The sequence below is a fragment of the Vigna unguiculata genome, chromosome 10 (assembly GCF_037176805.1).
Source record: "Vigna unguiculata cultivar grain cowpea cultivar isolate G323 ecotype 2 chromosome 10, ASM3717680v1, whole genome shotgun sequence".
In the NCBI taxonomy this organism is placed as follows: domain Eukaryota; kingdom Viridiplantae; phylum Streptophyta; class Magnoliopsida; order Fabales; family Fabaceae; genus Vigna; species Vigna unguiculata.
Window position 1 is genome coordinate 32440133 of NC_140801.1, and position 12435 is coordinate 32452567.

A 12435-nucleotide genomic window follows, 5' to 3' on the forward strand; every position below is an offset into this window, starting at 1 on the left:
TTCTCACATATTAACTTTAACTTTGTTTTTGTTTTCGAGATCAATCTGTTAGAAAATGATTACTCAAATAATACTAATAATAATAAAAATATAAAATGATATAATAATAATTATTAGATCAATGATAATACTGAGACAATATATAAAACAATGAATATTAATCAGAGATCAACAATTATACACTACAAGAAAAATGGTTATTATTCATGCCAATATTTCGTAAGTAATGAGCATTTTTCGTAGGTAATTCAAATTTATCTACGAATTACCTACGAAGTAAATTTTGTAAGTATTACACTGGTAGATAACTTTATCTATGAAAATGTGTTTCGTAGATAACTTACCTACGACCATTATCCACGAAATTGGGACGTCCATAGATTATCTACAAAAATATTCGTCAAAAAATTCGTCATCCAGTATTCGAGTTATCTACGAAATATTTTATAGGTAAATTACCTACGAAACATTTCGTAGGTAAATTACCTACGATATATTTCATAGATAACTTACCTACAAAAAGTTTCGTAGATAATATACCTAATTTCTACTTTTTAATTTTAATTTATTTAATTATTAAAAAATATTGTAATATATATATATATATATATATATATATATATATATATATATATATATATATATAACAATCACTGATCCAAACATAATTGAACTGGTACAACGTTTTAAATGACAAGTCTAATTTTTAAAAATCAATAAAAACAATACCGTAAGCTTTTGGATAAATGAAACTTTTATAACTTGAAAGACAATTATATATAACTTGAAAGAAGAAATATATATATATTTTAAATAGTATTCATAACATATATACAATAAAGATAAAAAGCTATTAAAATTTAAAGAATATATATATATATATATATATATATATATATATATATATATATATATATATATTTGGTGCAGATAACAGGGAAAAAGTAATATCAGTAGTCAAGCCATATAAATATTCCCTATTCTTGAACATTCAACAATAAATTACAGCAAAAATATTCATATTCAATACAATGTAATTTGAATAGTCATTGTGCATAAAAAAAAAACAATTGAAAACCTTCTACAAAAGCATTTCCCCATGCTCTCACCGCTCATTTTCTGGAGGATAATCCTCTTCCAAAATCGCCTAGTCATTTCGGAGAAATCTGTTTGGATTCCGAAATTTTTGGAAGAGTTTCATGCTACTCCTCAAAGTGGTCATTCAGGGTTCTATCGTACATACAGAAGAATAGCAGCAAATTTGTATTGGAAAGGAATGAAGAGAGATGTCCAACAGTATGTTCAAGCTTGTGACACGTGCCAAAGACAAAAATATATTACAGCAGGCCCTAGTGGTCTTTTGCAGCCATTACCAATTCCGGAGAGGGTCTGGGAAGACATTAGTATTGACTTCATCACGGGATTACCAAGATCAAAAGGGTTTGAAGCAATCTTGGTGGTTGTAGATCGATTGACAAAATACTGTCATTTTGTGCCTCTTAAACATCCTTATAGCGCGAAGACTCTTGCTGAAATTTTTGTGAAGTAGGTAGTGCGGCTACATGGAGTTCCGAATTCTATTGTGAGTGATCGAGACCCCTTATTTATGAGTGTATTTTGGAAAGAGTTTTTTAAAATGCAGGGAACCAAGCTGAAAATGAGCACAGCCTACCTGTGATGCCCGGATACGGATACAGATACGGACACGACACGGACACGGATACGGAGATACGGCAAAATTGAAAAAGTATAAGACACGGACACGGCAATATACATATTAAAATCTAATAATTTTATTTCATAATAAAAAAAACATTTAAAATATCATAATGTTTGAGGCTTATATATGTTAATCTTCATCAAAAAATACAACTTCTAATTCTGGTTCATCGAGAGATAGGCTAGCAATATCAAGAATTTCATTATCATCCATTGAAAAATCATCTCCAGCAATATCCCACAGGCTAGTTTCCTTTTCCTTGTATTTTGAAGAGTTTCTTGAAAGAAGACGAAGATTACTGTGGACAAATACTAAATCTTCCGCCCTTTTAGGTGTCATCTTATTTCTTTTTAAAGAATGTATAAAAGAGTAGGTGCTCCAATTTCTTTCACAGCAAGAAGAAGAACATGGTTGTCCAAGTAGCTTAAGAGCTATATTTTGAAGTATTGGTGCATGCGATCCATGAATAATCCACCATGACTTTGCATCCATTTTGCCTCTATCCCTTAAAGAGTCCTCATCTGCAAAATCTCCCAATTTACCTAAAAAGTTTGCGAACTCTATATTCACTTCTCTCCTCACATCAGCGTCATCAAAGTATCTCTTAAAACATTTTTTCCTTTCTTGAGTAAGTTCAAAATCTTTATGTGGGGCACGTCTTTGTGGGTCTTCATTTAACCATTCAGGACTGTAATATCTACAATTTTAAAAAAGACATAAAGATATATTAACATAATATTATAAATTTTAATAAAATATAGTCATAAAGTAATTGAACTACATAATTACCTTGGATTTAAAGAATGAGCAAGACAATGAAGAGATGTGCTACTTTTAGTCCAACGATCAATCAATATTGAATTTACCACCTCAAAAAAGGATGAATGTTCAACTTCTGTCTTCCTTTCATGTTGGTATATGATCTTTCTAACATTTTCAATCATTGAGTCCCACATTTCATATACCAAGTGAAGAGTAGCCATATCTGTATCTGTTTTTCTGAGAACATCATAAATAGGAGCAGTAAAAGCAAGTATGTAGTCAACCTTCATCCACCAATTATCATTCAATAAAGTTTCTTTCACAAATTATGCACTGTCCACATTGTCCTCTTTATAAGAAGACCAATCATCACTAATAACCATCTCTTGAAGTCCTTTCTTCAAACGTTGAAACCTTTTGAGCATGATAATGGTTGAAGCAAATCTTGTAGAAGCAACAGAAAGCAACCTGAATGAGTTGAAGGTATTGAACATTGACAATCTCATAGAGTGCCCCACAATAAAGTTTTTGATAAATGTAGCATCATCAGCAATTTGTGTGATCCAAAAACATTCTTTATAAGTATCACTATTTCTTTCACAATTTTTTGCTGCACAAATATTTTTCAATGCAAGATTCAATGTATGCACTACACAAGGAGTCCAGTAGATTGAAGGAAATTCTGCTTCTATAAGCATACCTGCTGCCTTACATACAGCTGCATTATCAGTTATAATTTGTACCACATTTTTTGATCCAACCTCCATAATTACATCTCTCATGTGTTTAGCAATAAAATCTTTGTCCTTTATCTCACCAGATCCATCTATTGACTTTAAAAACATTGGACCACTCTCATTGACAGCCATAAAATTTATAAGTGGTCTTCTTTGAGGATCAGTCCACCCATCACAAACAATTGTCACACCTTTATCATTCCATGAATCTCTTATGGGTTGTAGAAGATTTTCTACGTGACTTCTTTCTTTTGCAAGTAAAGGACCTCTCAATTTATTATATGTTGGTGGTACATATCCACTGAGATTAGAAGTACTGGCAGCATAAGAAAATGCACTCCTGAAGTGAGGATTTTTTGCTAGATGAAATGGTAGTCCTGCAGAATAAAACATCCTTGCAATTTCATAATCAAGAGTATCTCTAGCTTGGATATTGAAAGAAGCTTCTAAAGGACCTTTGTGTTTTGGATTAACACCGCTATTCGTCTGCTTTCCTTCATTAGATACAGATGGTAGAGAGACCTTTTTCTTCTTTGAATTTTCTATTTTCAATGCTGCTTCATTGTCTAATCTTCTAAACTCAGCAAGTTTTGATGTAGTCACGTTTGGACAAATTCTAACTCCTGCTCCCGTAATTTTTAGCAAATGAGATCTTACTCGAGTGTAAGATCCATTGAATGATAAATCACACAAACTGCATTTAATCATATTATTTCCACCACCAGGAGTTTTTCTTAACTTTGTAACATATCTCCATAAAGGTTTCGTTTCATCTTCTTTTTCGATGGCATGACTAGGTATACTCATCTTAATTTCCTATAATAAAATAAATTTTCTATTAAATTAATTTATTTGGGTATAAAAAATAATAATATCACAAACTAAAAAGAAATTATATAATTTAAATGCGACAAATATTAATTATAACAATAAAAAACTAATATTTTAATTTAAATGGGACAAATATTAAAAAAAAATATAATTCAAATAAAAAATAAAAGTTTAAATATAAAAAAAATTATTCGCTCTATGTAGATTTGTTTCATTTTACTTTAAACTTATCTTTTTTATTTGAATTTATATCTTAACATTATATAAAGATGTTTTAAATAATAAAAATATAGCAATAAAAAACTTCAAAACATAAAAAATGTTATTTTTCTTCTATTCTAGTTAATTTGATCTTATAAAATTTCAACAATAGATATATTATTCCAGCAATTATACAATTAAATTACATAATTTTAAATTTAATATAATAAATAAATTATAAAATACAATAAAACATTATTTAATAAATACTAACAACATTAACAAGAAAATTGTTCAGATATACAAATATACACTGTATAAGAAAAACTACGATAAATTATTTTTACATAAAAAAAACTAGGGTTAAATATATTTTTGGTCCCTCAAGTTTCAGCGAAATTTGGAATTAGTCCCTCATCAAAACTTTTGACCAATTTAGTCCTTCATCTTTCAAAATGCGTGAATTTAGTCCTTTTAACCAAATTTTGTTAAGTTTATCTAACGTTTCGAGCGCATTTCATGATAGTATTTAAGTTAACATTGAAGCAAAAATGTGTTAAACAGTATAAATAATTTAAATACTATTATGAAATGCGCTTGAAATGTCAGATAAACTTAACAAAATTTGGTTAAAAGGACTAAATTCACGCATTTTAGAAGATGAAGGACTAAATTGGTCAAAAGTTTTGATGAGGGACTAAACCCAAATTTCGCTCAAACTTGAGGGACCAAAAACATATTTAACCCAAAAAACTATGAAGGATATTTATTTAAATTATAAAAAAGAAAGTTTATAAAGTTACCTTTTGTAGTCTTTCTTTCTTCTTCCTTTGGTTCTGCAACCGTAAAGCAACAACTTTCTTTCGTTCTACAACTGCAAAGCAACAGCTTTCCTTTGTTCTGCAATTGCTAACAAGTTTTCTAATTGTATTTCCTCTCAACTCAAGAACTCCCAATCTCGATTCTTTCTTTTGTTTTTGTTACTTGTGATTATAACATCTCATTTTACTCTAATTTATAGAATAATTTATCCTCAACTCAAGAGCTCCCAATCTAGAATAATTTATTTTTGTTTATCATCTTGATTTTATTTTATTTTAATAGAAGATATGGAAGATTATTTTTTATCTTTTTATTTCCATTTTTATTTAAATTTTTTTGGATTTATTTTAATAGAAGGTATAAAAGATTATTTTTATCCTTTTATTTTCATTTTTATTTTAATTTTTTTAGGTTTATTTTAATAAAATGTATGGAAGATTATTGTTTATCCTTTTATTTCCATTTTTATTTTAATTTTTTTGGGTTTATTTTAATAGAATGTATGAAAGATTATTTTTTATTTTTTTATTTCCCTTTTTATTTTAAATTTTTTGGATTTATTTTAATAGAAGATATGAAAGATTATTTTTTATTTTTTATTTCCCTTTTTATTTTAAATTTTTTGGATTTATTTTAATAGAATGTATGAAAGATTATTTTTTATTTCCCTTTTTATTTTAAATATTTTAAATTTATTTTAATAGAAGGTATAAAAGATTATTTTTTATTCTTTTTATTTTCTTTTTTATTTTAAATTTGTTAGATTTCCCTCTATTCTCTAAAAAACAGAAAAAAAAAATATCATACCAATCAAATAAAATATTTGAGTAATAAAGAAAAAATCAAATAAAATATTTGAGTAACAAAAGAAAAAATCAAATAAAATATTTGAGTAATAAAGAAAAAATCAAATAAAATATTTGAGTAACAAAAGAAAAAATCAAATAAAATATTTCAGTAATAAAGAACAATCAAATAAAATAATATAGTGACATTAAAAAGAGAAGGGCGTGAAAAGGGCGTGAACAGAGAACCATCTTCCTCGCGAGGTGTCCGCCGCGCATCCGAGCAGCTACAGGTGTCCGCCGACGCGTGTCTCCGACCTGGCCGTGTCTGATCCAGAGAGAAGCCTCCGACACCGTGTCGTGCAGGTGTTCGCCGCGCCTCCGCGTCCGTGTCCGCGTCGGGAGCGGGAAGCGGCGTCCAACCACCGTGTCGGAGCATCACAGCAGCTTACCATCCTCAAACGGATGGACAAACGGAAGTAACCAATAGGTGTCTTGAAACGTATTTACGATGTTTCATCACTGATCAACCTAAGACTTGGGTGATTTGGATGCCTTGTGTAACACCCTCTATTTTATATTAATTATATTTAACTTTCTTGTTTAAATATATAGAATGAAGTAATTTTTATGATTTCATAAGTAAATTGACAAAGGGTTTTATACACTGTAAAAGATGATTTATTTTTTTGTGCTAACTTCTTATTTTGAGTTGTGTAAGTAAAAGTGTGATTAAGGTTTCATTAACCATTGGATTAGGCTGAAATTTTTATAGAGCATTCTTAAAATATAGTTCTTCAATATGGACGGTGAGATTTTGAATTGGAGGTGTATGCAAGGAACAGTTACTTCCGCACTTTAGTGTAAAAGTAAGGTCTCCAGCTGCTGTCCAGTTCTGAGTTACCTTAGTAAATATTTTATTCCCGCTTCTTTAGCCGTTGGATCAAGATGAAATTTTTATACAGAGTTATTAAGACATAGCACTAAATTTTGACCGTTTGGATTTGTATTTCGAGGTCTGTGGTGATAGAAATAATTCTTGCAGTTTGAACTAGCGTCAGTTACGTCCTGTTTTGGGTTATTTTAGTAAAAATTTGATTCCAGTTTTATTAACCGTTGGATGGAGTTCCAATTTGTTCAACCTGTTCTACAGACATAGGTCTTTAGTTTCACCGTTTGGATTTACAAATAGAGTTGTGTGTTAAGAGATATGAATTTTACACTTTGGAGTGAAAACAAGTCTTCTAGAAAGTCAACAAGTCTTCTTGCAACTACCATGAAGTCTCCTACAATGAGAATTTCGACCAAGCTTCTCTATATGGTCAAAATAAACTTATCCTCACTAAGGAATCTCATAAATTTACCATCAATACATCCTTATCCCTTTGTCCAAGATTTTTCCTATAAATAGGACTTCACTTTACACATCTTCTTCACAAAATCCAAAACAATAGAGAAGGAAAGGTATAAACTCTTGTGAAAAAAATTGAAGTTGGAGAGGGAAATCCAGAATCTTGAGGTCTTCATTTTCATCTTAGAGTATATTTAGCATCTTCAAGGTATGGGGGGTCTATCTCAAATCTCTAAGTCTTTATCTTAGCAAGTTTTCTTTAAGTATACAATCTATCTTCTTGATTCTGAAATTTTTATACATTATCTTGAAATTTTGAGTTGAAAAATGGATTCCTTGGGTATGAAAACCTAGGGTTAGGTTCAAGAATCATCTTATTTGGAGTTTTACACAAAAAGTTACAAATAAAACAAGTTTGCTATTTTACTTATAAAATTTTATACGGAAATTATGTTTTAATTATGATTATTGTTTTGATTAATTTTCTGTAAAGTTATTGTGAAAGAATGATTTATGCTTGGTTGTTTTTACTATTTTGAAAATTGTGACAAATTAAAAATGCAGTTGTATATGCTGCCAAAATTTTGTGAAAGTCTCAAGAATTATAAAGATAATGCGAAAGGATGATTGTAAATTAAAGTACAGAAATAAAGAATAAAAAGGACTGTATGGATAGTACAGAGATACACTGGGTATAGAGTCCAGAGAAAGGTCTGATAGACCTAGGAGAATCGAGGGTGGTGATATAGATACCCTGGATTGACGTATACAATTAGCCGGGTATTCGAAAATTCACAAGCCTCACACTCTATTCTTGACCGTCCTCTTGACTATACTTTAAGACCAGGAAGGTGGAATAACGTTCACGTTGTATCCGTGAGAACGTTTAGCCTGCTGGCACTATCCATATTGGCATAAGACCATTATGATTCGGAAAAAAATCTAATGGCAGTGTTTGGGACCCAAAGTATATAAAGAAAGAATATGAGATGAATATACTAATGAGTTGAAACTCGGAATTATACAAATATGATTATTAAAAGATTGATAATGAGGATTTTGATATCCTAAATTTAAAACATACGGAAATGATTATTTTATTGATTAATTTGATTTTGATATTTTTGGCATGGTTAGTTATGACATTATGGAGATTTTAACTTTTGTGAAAATGTTTCATTCAATTGAAAGTTTATTCAAATGACCATACTTTGAAATGTTATGATGAAGTTTTGGAGTTAAGGGAAAGACTCACCCTTACTTTCTTTATTTTTCAGAGGAAGAAATTGGAGACCTAGAATGTAACAATGAGATTGTCTAGTTTAACTTTTCTTGTAACTTTGGATTATGTTAAAGCTACAACTGATATGGTGTAACTTGTTTGTGATGTATTTAAAACTAAAAGTACCTTTAGTTGGTTGTAAAAGTATAAACACACTTCTGTTACAAACAGTTATATGTATGTTAACATTTTATTCGCATAAATATCATGTATGTTTAACAGATGAAACATTCGAGTGATGTATTATTATATTTTTTTGTTTGGTATTTGTTAAATGAATACAAATAAATTTTTCTTACATAAGTAAATGATACATTAGACAAGTAAAGAACATCTAGTAGCACCAAATTTTAGTTGGGGTGTTACATTAGTGGTATCAGAGCAGTTCATTCCAAGAGGACTGGGTAGGGACTAAGTTTGCTTGTGATGTGTGTTTCTAGATTCTTTAGGAAATAAGAATGTAGAATATTGTTGTAAAAGCTACTTGTTAATCTAAGTAGGAACTATATGATTTATTTATTGAAAATATGTTTTCTTATAAAATGGTAAGTAAGTATGGTATTAGGTTGGCCTGAAGAACACAAAGTTAAATAAGCAACATATATGCCGACCGGGGAGACAAAGGATTGTTGAAGGTGTTATCCAAACAAAACTTACCACATGGACAAATAATAATACCGTGAATATATTGTACAAGTATGGAGATAATTTTAAGTTAAGGTAAGTAGTTTCATGTTTTTGTTACAAATGGAGGTTGATAATGAGAGCTAGATAAATGGTATGTTAATAAGCAGAAATTTACAAATGGCTTTTCAAAGAAAAATTCAAGGTTACATCCCAAGATAGAAGTAAAGTTCTCTTTGGATTTGGTGTTTGGAAGGGAATTAGAATTAGTGACACTTATGGAGTAATTTTAGTTGAGAAGTAAAGTTTAAAGTTGGTGGTTTAACATAAGGAACATGATCATTAAGTTGGTTCATTTTATATTTTTGAATATGGTGATAAGATTCCCACTAGACATTAAGATAACAAGTTATCTAAATGTGAAGGTGTACTTCAAAAGGCTAAAAGAGAATGAGAGTGATGGATTGGTTCAAGAAAACACACAAAATGGACAATGTAGCTTCAAAATCAAAGTAAAAAAAAAAGAAAAAAAAAAGAAACAAGCTATAAAATGTAAAGTGGATGATGGAAATGGAAGGTAGCACATCACTCATAGGTGAGGACCAAAAGGCCAACTCTTTCCTAGAGATGAGTGATGGATGTCGCCACTTGCTATGCAAGATAAGGCCAAGGTGAAGCCTCTACTCATTAGAGAAAAGCTCAATTTTTGTGGTTGAAAAACAAGTGTATAAACTCAAAATTATCAAACCTTTTAAAAGCTAAAGAGCACCCCTTGTATAGAGAGTTTTAAGGGCCTCTAGGAAATAAGCACAAAGTTCAAAGGGCTAACTAAAAAAAATATCCTACATTCTAGAAACCTCTCCTAAGAGGTAGCACAAACGTGCATTGTGGTGGGAAATCCTAAAGGAATTCGGCCAAGCTAAAAATGATACAAGGAATGTCTCTACAAAAGGCCCAAAAGGTGCTAAAGACAAAAAAAAAAGGGAGACCAAAGGTACAATATGCTTTTGCTTTATACTTTTTACTTTATGCTTTCCTCTCTCCTCCACCTAGGCTTTACATCATCTTCATTCCACCACTACAATTGCGTCACATATCCATGCTTCCTTTCGCCTAATTAAACATACAAAACATATAAACATGGATTAGCATGTTAGCTTAAGTCATGTCAACTCAAGTCAAATATAGTCAAACGTCAATAAGTCAATTAAGGTTAAGTCAACTAAGTCAACTTATGGAAACTCAAAAAAAAAAAAAATTAAAAACAATGAAAGGGATGAAGTATTGGTGAACTTCCTTTCTAAGCGTGCTTAGTCTTCTTAAGCATCATCCTAGGTTGGGCTCAATCCTTTATCAGAACAAATTTATGTTAGGTATGTCAAATTGAGAAACAACGATGTATTTGGTAAAGAAGAAAGATATGAACTTAGCTTGTTTGTAAAGTGTTGAGACTTAAACAAGATTGTTGAGGAATGATAGTTTGATGGGTTAAGTTGCATGAGGTCATTATAAGTATGTAGTGATATTGTTTTGAGAGATGAACATTGTAGGCCATATTCATAGAAAAGTGTATTGTAGTTTATAAATGACATGTTTATATATATCTTATGCTCAGGAGGTGCATGAGGGTTACTTAAGATTAGTAATAGAATTCTTGAGGAAAAATAGTAGAAATTACGAGTCTAGTTTGGAAGAAGAAGAAGTGGATACAAGAGTCAGTGGACCAACAAAAATTGACATGAAATATTAAGGTTATGTCAACAAAAGCCATATCAGAGACTTGATCTTTTTCTAGTTGAGAGAGAAACACAAATCATAATGGCAACAATAATATTAATTAGGACATAAAAGCTTTTCGATACGGAGGACCACATTTTAAGAAGGATAGCAATCAAACTTTTCTCTCTTACAATTATTATGGAAAGACATGTCATCTTGCTAGAAATTATTGGTTTGTACAACAAAATACTGACAATACGAAAAGAACAATAAAATATACACCACAAAACAATAATGGCACTAAGCAAAGAATATAGTTACAAACAGTTATATGTATGTTAACATTTTATTCGCATAAATATCATGTATGTTTAACAGATGAAACATTCGAGTGATGTATTATTATATTTTTTTGTTTGGTATTTGTTAAATGAATACAAATAAATTTTTCTTACATAAGTAAATGATACATTAGACAAGTAAAGAACATCTAGTAGCACCAAATTTTAGTTGGGGTGTTACACCTTGGGCTGAGTTTCGGTTCAACACAACTTACCATGGATCTACGGGAATGACTCCTTTTGAAGCGGTGTATGGTCGACAACCACCCAAGATTGTGCAAGTGGTTCAAGGGGAAGTGAGAGTGGAGGCTGTCCAAAAAGACCTTGTAGAGAGAGATGAAGCTTTGAGGCAGTTGAAATCTCATTTACTCAGAGCTCAGGACAGGATGAGAAATCAAGCAAATAAGCATCGTAAGGAGAGGCATTTTGTTGTGGGGGATTTCGTCTTTTTGAAGTTGAAACAGAACAGACAACATTCTGTCATGAATAGAGTGCAGTCAAAGCTGAATGCTAAATATTATGGACCTTTTGAGGTTGTGGAGAAGATAGGGGAGGTGGCATATCGTTTGAAATTACCACCATCTTCGAAAATTCATCTCGTGTTTCATGTATCCCTATTAAAAAAGGCAGTAGGAAAATACAAGGTAGAGAAGGATCTTCCCAAAGGGCTGGAGGATGACAGAGTCGAATTAATGATACCAGAGGCTATATTGGCGACTAGGAACAACACAAAAGGGGGGGGAGACCAAAACACAAGTATTGGTACATTGGAAGGGGCAAGATGTTGAGGAGACGACTTGGGAGGATACGATTACCATCCACAACCAATTTCCGGAATTCAGCCTTGAGGACAAGGCTCTATTTCAAGAAGAAGGTATTGATACAGACCCAAATACAATTGGGTTTAAAGAGCCTATGATCCAAGTAGAGAATGGTAAGAATAGGTGGGGCAAGGTGTATGAGAGGAAACGGTCTAGGAAGAATGACGTGGCACACTAGGAAGAATAAGTTGGTTAGAAGAGAGAGAAGAAAGGGAGGGAGGGGTATGGTCATTTTGGAGGAGGACCATTGTGGTTGCGTCTTAGGAGCTTGGCTCTGGGCAGTTGGATATTCCTATCCTTCTGTATTTTCTTGTTTTCAATTAAACTGGATCAGTGCATTCAATTCTCAATTTCTGGTTTCTTTATCCTTGCAATTTAAATACCTATTATTCACTCACAAGGACAACTATTGAAAGACTATGCAATATAAACTTAACCA

At 31.2% G+C, this 12435-nt stretch overlaps 2 pseudogenes; one reads left to right on the plus strand and one right to left on the minus strand.

Annotated features, from left to right (window-relative positions):
- Window positions 1-1721: 1721 nt before the first annotated feature.
- Window positions 1722-4026, minus strand: LOC146882402 (uncharacterized; annotated as a pseudogene).
- Window positions 4027-11257: 7231 nt separating this feature from the next.
- On the plus strand, window positions 11258-12174 carry LOC146882403 (uncharacterized; annotated as a pseudogene).
- Window positions 12175-12435: the final 261 nt, after the last annotated feature.